Source organism: Alosa alosa, unplaced genomic scaffold (assembly GCF_017589495.1).
Source record: "Alosa alosa isolate M-15738 ecotype Scorff River unplaced genomic scaffold, AALO_Geno_1.1 AALO_1.0_unplaced_727, whole genome shotgun sequence".
NCBI lineage: Eukaryota > Metazoa > Chordata > Actinopteri > Clupeiformes > Clupeidae > Alosa > Alosa alosa.
The window spans coordinates 1-8,296 of record NW_025962904.1 but is presented as its reverse complement, the minus strand read 5'-3'; the positions used below and the strand labels follow the sequence as shown (position 1 = coordinate 8,296).

Sequence of the window (8,296 nt, the reverse complement as noted above, 5' to 3'; positions counted from 1 at the left end):
GGGCGTAGGGCTCGCCGGGTGTCAACTGTTTTTAAACGGCTTTGTTTGCTAGTTGGCTAGCAACAGCGATATCGCAGTTCCTTGATAATCGAAACTAGAGTTTGACTTGTCAAAAATGTCGAGGTGACCTTTTATCAGGATGTTTCCATAGTGTAGTGGTTATTCGTTGGCTTTTACATGCGAAAGGTCCCCAGTTAACTGGGTGGAAACAAATTCTTATTGGGGTGACTGTTGGTTTCCTTGGCCAGTGCAGATTCACTCTACTAATGAAGTATTCTTTAATTGAACTTCCTGTGTTACCATGTCAAACAGAAAAGTTTCCAAGAGTTTCCATAGTGTAGTGGTTATCACGTTAAGCCTCCTGCTTGAGAAAGGTCCCCAGTTGAAAACTTTGGGTGGGAACAAATTCTTATTTGGAAGGATCTTGCATTTATCTGGAAATTACTCCATCTCAAAATGTCTTCTACTAGGAATTTGACTTGGCAAAAGTTATGGTGAATACTTTCATCAGGATGTTTTTCATAGTGTAGTGGATATCCGTTAAGCCTCACCAGCGAAAGGTCCCCAGTTGAAACTGGGTGGAAACAAATTCTTATTTGGAGGGATCTTTCATTGATCTGAATACTGTATCTCAGATGTCTTCCAATATAATTTGACTTGCCAAAAGTCATGGAGGTGACTTCTTTCTTCAGGATGTTTCCATAGTGTAGTGGTTATCGTTGGCTTTACATTGAAGTCCCCAGTTTGAAACTGGGTGGAAACAAATTCTTATTAGTGTTGGTTTCCTTGGCCAAAAGTACAGCTTCACTCTACTAATGAAGTATTCTTTAATTGAACTTCCTGTGTTACCATGTCATACAGAAAACTTTCCAAGAGTTTCCATAGTGTAGTGGTTATCGTTTGCCTCCTGAAAAGGTCCCAGTTGAAACTGGGTGGAAACAAATTCTTATTTGGAAGGATCTTGCATTTATCTGAAGTACTCCATCTCATAATGTCTTCTACTAGAATTTGACTTGACAAAAGTTATGGAGGTGACTGCTTTCATCAGGATGTTTTTATAGTGTAGTGGTTATCTCGTTAAGCCTCCCTGCCTTGAAAGGTCCCAGTTCGAAAACTGGGTGGAAACAAAATCTTATTTGGAAGGATCTTGCATTGAGCTTCATATTTCTATCTTATGATGTCTTCAACTAGAGTTTGACTTGTCAAAAGTAATCGAGGTGACCTTTTTGTAAGGATGTTTCCATAGTGTAGTGGTTATCACGTTTGCTTTACACGCGAAAGGTCCCCAGTTCGAAACTGGGTTGAAACAAATTCTTATTGGGGCGACTGTTGGTTTCCTTGGCCAAAGTACAGCTTCACTCTACTAATGAAGTATTCTTTAATTGAACTTCCTGTGTTACCATGTCAAACAGAAAACTTTCCAAGAGTTTCCATAGTGTAGTGGTTATCCGTTAACCTCACGCTGAAAGGTCCCCAGTTTGAAACTGGGTGGAAACAAATTCTTATTTGGAAGGATCTTGCATTTATCTGAAGTACTCCATCTCAAAATGTCTTCTACTAGAATTTGACTTGTGGTACAAAAGTTATGGAGGTGAAGAATTTCATCAGGATGTTTCCATAGTGTAGTGGTTATCACGTTAAGCCTCCTTTATCAAGTTAAGCCTCTGAAAGGTCCTCAGTTCGAAACTGGGTGGAAACAAATTCTTATTTGGAGGGATCTTTCATTGATCTGAAGTACTGTATCTCAAGATGTCTTCCAATAGAATTTGACTTGCCAAAAGTCATGGAGGTGACTTCTTTCTTCAGGATGTTTCCATAGTGTAGTGGTTATCACGTTTGCTTTACACGCGAAAGGTCCCCAGTTCGAAACTGGGTGGAAACAAATTCTTATTGGGGCGACTGTTGGTTTCCTTGGCCAAAGTACAGCTTCACTCTACTAATGAAGTATTCTTTAATTGAACTTCCTGTGTTACCATGTCAAACAGAAAACTTTCCAAGAGTTTCCATAGTGTAGTGGTTATCACGTTAAGCCTCCTACGGAAAAAGGTCCCCAGTTCGAAACTGGGTGGAAACAAATTCTTATTTGGAAGGATCTTGCATTTATCTTCATATTTCTATCTTATTAATGTCTTCATACTAGAGTTTGACTTGTCAAAGTGTCGAGGTGACCTTTTATCAGGATGTTTCCATAGTGTAGTGGTTATCACGTTCGCTTTACACGCGAAAGGTCCCCAGTTCGAAACTGGGTGGAAACAAATTCTTATTGGGGCGACTGTTGGTTTCCTTGGCCAAAGTACAGCTTCACTCTACTAATGAAGTATTCTTTATTATTCTAATGAAGGGATCTTTCATTGATCTGAAGTACTGTATCTCAAGATGTCTTCCAATAGAATTTGACTTGCCAAAAGTCATGGAGGTGACTTCTTCCTTCAGGATGTTTCCATAGTGTAGTGGTTATCCACGTTTGCTTTTACAAGCGAAAGGTCCCAGTTGAGAAACTGGGTGGAACAAATTCTTATTGGGGCGACTGTTGGTTTCCTTGGCCAAAGTACAGCTTCACTCTACTAATGAAGTATTCTTTAATTGAACTTCCTGTGTTACCATGTCATACAGAAAACTTTCCAAGAGTTTCCATAGTGTAGTGGTTATCCGCGTTTGCCTCCTACAGCGAAAGGTCCCAGTTGAAAACTGGGTGGAAACAAATTCTTATTTGGAAGGATCTTGCATTTATCTGAAGTACTCCATCTCAAAATGTCTTCTACTAGAATTTGACTTGACAAAAGTTATGGAGGTGACTACTTTCATCAGGATGTTTCCATAGTGTAGTGGTTATCCGTTAAGCCTCACACCTCTGAGGTCCCCAGTTGAAACTGGGTGGAAACAAATTCTTATTTGGAAGGATCTTGCATTGAGCTTCATATTTCTATCTTATTATGTCTTCAACTATAATAATAATAATAATAATAAAGCTTTATTTGTATAGCACCTTTCATACACAGAATGCAGCTCAAAGTGCTTTACATTTGAAGCATGTAACACAATAATAGTCAGTCAGTCATTATCAATCACTTTTTCTTTGCTGTTTATGATATACTCAGCAACATATCAAAAAATATAGAAAATGACATCATAAGACTGGCAGCCTTAACCCTCTTACCCCCACAAGCCGCCATATGGCAACTGTGGCAAGGAAAAACTCCCATATTCCAGGAAGAAACCTTGAGCAGAACCTGACTTAATAGGGGAGCCATCTGCTTCTGGCTGGCTGCGCCCTCCAATAGTAGCAGATGTAGAATAATCTGAAAATGTAGTCTACAGGATAAGATGAGTTAACTAAAGCTTTCCTGTACAGGTATGTTTTCAGATCTTTTTAAAATATTTACTGAACTTCGCCTGCTTGATGTACAGAGGCAGGGTGTTCCATAGTTTGGGGGCATAATGGATAAACGCAGCTTCTCCACTTTGTTTGTGGAGCACTTTGGAATGCGATTAAAAGATTACAATTGGATGATCTAAGTTTCCTTTGTGGTTGATAAGATATTAAAAGCTCAGAGATATATGAAGGTGCTATGCCATTCAGAGCTTTGTAAGTAATTAACATAACCTTAAAATCAATTCTATAGGAAATAGGGAGCCAGTGCAGTTCAGCCAACACAGGGGTGATGTGTTCTCTCTTCTTAGTCTTAGTTAAAAGTCTAGCCGCAGAGTTCTGTATGAGTGCCAATTTCTTTAGATGTTTTTGGGAAGACCAGTGAAAAGTGCATTGCAGTAGTCTAACCTGCTAGTGATAAAGGCGTGAATTAGTTTTTCTGCATCTTGTTGAGTTAAAAGGGCCTTGCTTTGGCAATGTTTCTCAAGTGGAAATAGGCTGTCTGAGTAACTTTACTGATATGGGGCTTAAAACTTAACTCTGCATCTAAGATGACACCGAGGCTTGTTACTTTTGGTTTGACCTGGTGTGCCAAGTTCCCCAGATTACTAAGAATAATATCTAAGCTTTAGTTTTGGTCCAACCAGAAGTACCTCTGTTTTGTCATCATTTAGTTTCAAAAAGTTTTGCTCATCCACTGATTAATGGAGTTAGGCATGCAGTGAGGGAGCAAAGGCCATCTGGGTTAGTTGGCTCCACAGAAAGATACAATTGGGTATCATCTGCGTAGCTGTGGAAGTTTACATTATGCTGACTTATGGCGTTTCCCAATGGAAGCATATATAGAAAATAGCAGGGGACCAAGGCAGCTCCCTGGGCCACACCAAAAGGCAAGTCATGTTTTTCAGATACATGATCTCCTAGACTGATATAAAAATCTCTGCCAGTAATGTAGGTTTGAAACCAGTTTAGAGCATTATCAGAGAGACCCACCCACTTCGGCAAGAAGTGAATTAGGATGCTATGATCAATGGTGTCAAATGCACGACTCAAATCCAGAAGAATAAGGATTGAGACTTTGTTTGAGTCGGTAGCTAGTCTGAGATCATTGACTATTTTTACTAGAGCCGTTTCTGTGCTGTGATTTGATCTAAAACCTGATTGGAATTTTTCAAGGATACTGTTTTTTCGTTGAGGAAGGTATTTAACTGATTACAAACAACTTTTTTCAAGTACTTTGCTCAAAAACGATAGATTTGATATAGGCCTGTAGTTGCTCAGATTGGTATGGTCAAGATTTGACTTTTTTTAAGTAAAGGTTTCACAACAGCGGTTTTAAAAGCAGTTGGAAATATACCTGTTTCTAATGAGGTATTTATTACCTTGAGAAAAAAAGGAGCTAAGCCATCATATACTTTTTTTTGAGGAATGTAGTAGGGATTGGATCTAAAACACATGTTGAGGAGCCGGTTTGAGTTATAATTTTACCAAGCTCAGATTGAGTAATAGTGCTAAAAAGGACCTTAATTTTGGGGGCTGTTTTGGGTGTACTATCAAACATATTACTTGTTTACCAATAGCCTCCCTTATAGAAATGACTTTGTTTTTTGAAGAAGTCTGCAAATTCTTCACATCTTAGAGGGATGCCTGACTGAGTGTATCAAAAGGTGTTTGATGCAATAGCCTATCAATGGTGAGAACAACACCCTAGAGTTTCCACTGTTTTCAGCAATTACCTTAGAGAAGTGGTTCCTCCTCTCATTCGAATAGCTCTATTATAATTTGCAATTTTTTCTTTTAGAATGGCACGGTGAACCTGTAACTTAGTTTTTCTCCATGTTCTCTCAGCTTTCCTACATGATCTTTTTAGATCATGGATATTTCGTTCATCCAAGGTGTCAGTTTGCTACAGGGCCTTTTTTTTAGTCTTTAAGGTGCCACTCTGTCAAGCAGAGCGCCTAATTCCACGATTGAGAGCCTCTACCATTTGATCAATGGGATGATGTAAAATATCTAAATTTATGGAGTCTATAAGAGCTATGAACTGCTGTTCTGCTCTAATGTCAAATCGCGATTTGATTGCAATTTAAAGGATGAATTTTTTGGAGTATGTAGTACTATATTAAAAGATACACAATGATGATCAGACATATTTATATCATTTACTGATAAGTCTGTGACTTCTATCCCTCTGGAAATGACTAGATCGAGGGTGTTGCCAAGGTTGTGGGTGGGTCCTGTAACATGCTGCTTTTAGCTCTAAACTGTCCAACACATTAAGGAACTTACTGGCTTTAGCATCAGTTGTCTTATTGACATGAATATTGAAATTAGCCATTTACAATTATCCATCATAGCTAGTGATGATGAAGCGACATAAGTTCAAAAAAACTGGCCTAAAGCCAGTCCATAGTTTAGGAGGGGCGATATAAGGTTAATAGAAGTACAGCTGGGTCAGCCTTCAGAGTGAGGGCAATATACTCAAAGGAAGCCCATTAGCCAAAGTTGACTTTCGTGTGCAACTATATTTGTTTGAGAGAATGGAGGCAATTCCACCACCTCGTTTGCCTTGTCTAATTGAGTGGAAGAAATTATAATTTGGGGACAAGTCTCAACAAAAAGCAGCCTTGTCTGTCTGAAGTCAACCAGGTTTCAACAAGAAACAGAAAAATCCAATTTTTTTCACTAATAAAATCATTGATTGCAAAAGGTTTTGGTTGTAAGTGCACCTATATTTAGTAAACCCATGTTAGCTGAAAATGCCTCTGGCTTTTGAGGAATATGCTGAGGTATGGAAAGAATATTTGTTAGGTTTCTGGTTTTAAATTTGTCTTTTTTTTTTTTACTACGTTGGGTAGAAATCAGCGTTGGAATAGAACTATAAGCATAAGTCATGCTATTGCATGACACAGCTTGATCTATGGTAGTAGTATTGTATGTTACCCTGCAGAAAACATTCTCAGACTCATCCCACATGTATAATGCCATTCAAATCAATGCCACCAGAGTAAATTGAATCTGTAATATTTTCTACAGAATGTCAATCAGTGTGGAGCTATGTTGTCAGAGAGTAGCCTGGCTCCATGTTGGTTTGAGTGGAGACCATCAGCTTCAGCATACTGGGCCTCTCCCAGAACAAGCCCCAGTTGTTGACATAGGGGATCTTAGGAGCGCGCAGTAGCGTTTTGACCAGGTGTGGAGATCGAACAGTCTGGACCATCTCCTCAGCACCTTTTCTGTAGGTAGGGAGAGGCCCAGAAGATGACAAAAGCGTTTTCTGTGCCCATCAGAGTGGTGATGAGGGTTTTAGTTTTCCTGCAGTGCTACTGACTGCTTATCTCTGATGTGGGTTCGTTGCCCGTGTCACGATGATGTTGTTGACCTTGGTGTGGCGGGCCAGGATGCTTGGGAGTTTCTGCTGGATGTCAAAGGACCTTGGCACCAGGGAAGCAGTAGACAGCAGGAGGGACCGCTACATGATGAGGAATACAGAGGTCTCTAACCATGGAACTGCCGATGACCAGGGTGGAGGTTGATGAGGTCGAGGGGAGGAGGGGTCGAGCCCGACTTTGAGGAGGACCAGGATGGTTGTCCTGGGGCTGGAGGGGGCTCCTCATCCCTCGGTCAAGATGGCATGATTTTCCAGTCATTATAGGTTGGGCTGGAGCCTGAGTGCGTCCAGACCGTCTACCGTGCTTGTGATGCTTGCTTCACGCCATGGCTCAGGCTGGTGTGGAGTGGAGCCTGGCCAGCAGAGCAGGCTTGGTTCTCAGCAGAGGCGGGGAGGGCAACAGGGACAGAAGTTGCATTAGTGCATGGCATGGTTAAAGTATTGGGGACAGAAGTGAAATCAGGGCATCTGGCATTTGTGTGTGTAAAGGTAGCGTTATTACGGAGAATGGTGTCGAGGAACTGTTCATCCTTCTCAATCTGATGGAGGATCGCTATTCTGGCCGAGTTCCACTATCTTTTTCGCTGAGAAAGGGCATGATGCAGCCTGGTGCACAGCTGAGGGGAGGCATCGTGTGCGAGGGCTGCGCCCGGTGTCAACTGTTTTAAGCGTTTGTTTGCCTAGTTGGCTAGCAACAGCGATATCGTGCAGTTCCTTGCTTTCGAACACAGGTAGCGGGTAAAGTAATCTGAGAAGATCTCGCACATATTGGAGTCACTAGTTTTGAAGCGTTAGGAATTTTGATGCTTTTCTTCTTTTAGATATCGTTTCCTTGGCCGGTATTATTTGCAGCCCTTGATACTGGCTTAGATTTGCGTTAGTTTGACAGAAAAAAGTTTGGCGATCAAAGGTTATAGAGTCCGATAATCAAAGCCTCGAGCAACAACGAGGTTTGTACAAGAGTTTGTTCCACGAGATATAATGTTAGCCAGTAAATCCGGTAGAAAGTATTAGATGGTAACAAGGAGATTTAAGATAGATGAGTTTGGAAGTTTAGTAGTTACATCAATGAACACGCCGGAAATGGAAGGGGGTTAACACGCAGTTAACAATGCACGGTTTGCACCCACCGAGAGCTAGAGAACTAGAGTTTGACTTGTCAAAAGTAATCGAGGTGACCTTTTTATCAGGATGTTTCCATAGTGTAGTGGTTATTACGTTGGCTTTACATGCGAAAGGTCCCCAGTTCGAAACTGGGTGGAAACAAATTCTTATTGGGGCGACTGTTGGTTTCCTTGGCAAAAGTACAGCTTCACTCTACTAATGAAGTATTCTTTAATTGAACTTCCTGTGTTACCATGTCAAACAGAAAAGTTTCCAAGAGTTTCCATAGTGTAGTGGTTATCACGTTCGCCTCACACGCGAAAGGTCCTCAGTTTGAAACTGGGTGGAAACAAATTCTTATTTGGAGGGATCTTTCATTGATCTGAAGTACTGTATCTCAAGATGTCTTCTACTAGAATTTGACTTGGCAA

At 40.7% G+C, this 8,296-nt stretch overlaps 5 non-coding genes across 5 annotated transcripts; all 5 read left to right on the top strand.

The window, feature by feature from the left end:
• Positions 1-1,236: 1,236 nt before the first annotated feature.
• Positions 1,237-1,309, top strand: trnav-uac. Its single transcript has one exon. It is a non-coding gene; the product is annotated as a tRNA-Val (tRNA).
• A 500-nt stretch (positions 1,310-1,809) lies between these two features.
• On the top strand, positions 1,810-1,882 carry trnav-uac. The gene has a single exon. It is a non-coding gene; the product is annotated as a tRNA-Val (tRNA).
• A 300-nt stretch (positions 1,883-2,182) lies between these two features.
• Positions 2,183-2,255, top strand: trnav-uac. The gene has a single exon. It is a non-coding gene; the product is annotated as a tRNA-Val (tRNA).
• Positions 2,256-7,954: 5,699 nt separating this feature from the next.
• On the top strand, positions 7,955-8,027 carry trnav-uac. The gene has a single exon. It is a non-coding gene; the product is annotated as a tRNA-Val (tRNA).
• A 117-nt stretch (positions 8,028-8,144) lies between these two features.
• trnav-cac lies at positions 8,145-8,217 on the top strand. The gene has a single exon. It is a non-coding gene; the product is annotated as a tRNA-Val (tRNA).
• Positions 8,218-8,296: the final 79 nt, after the last annotated feature.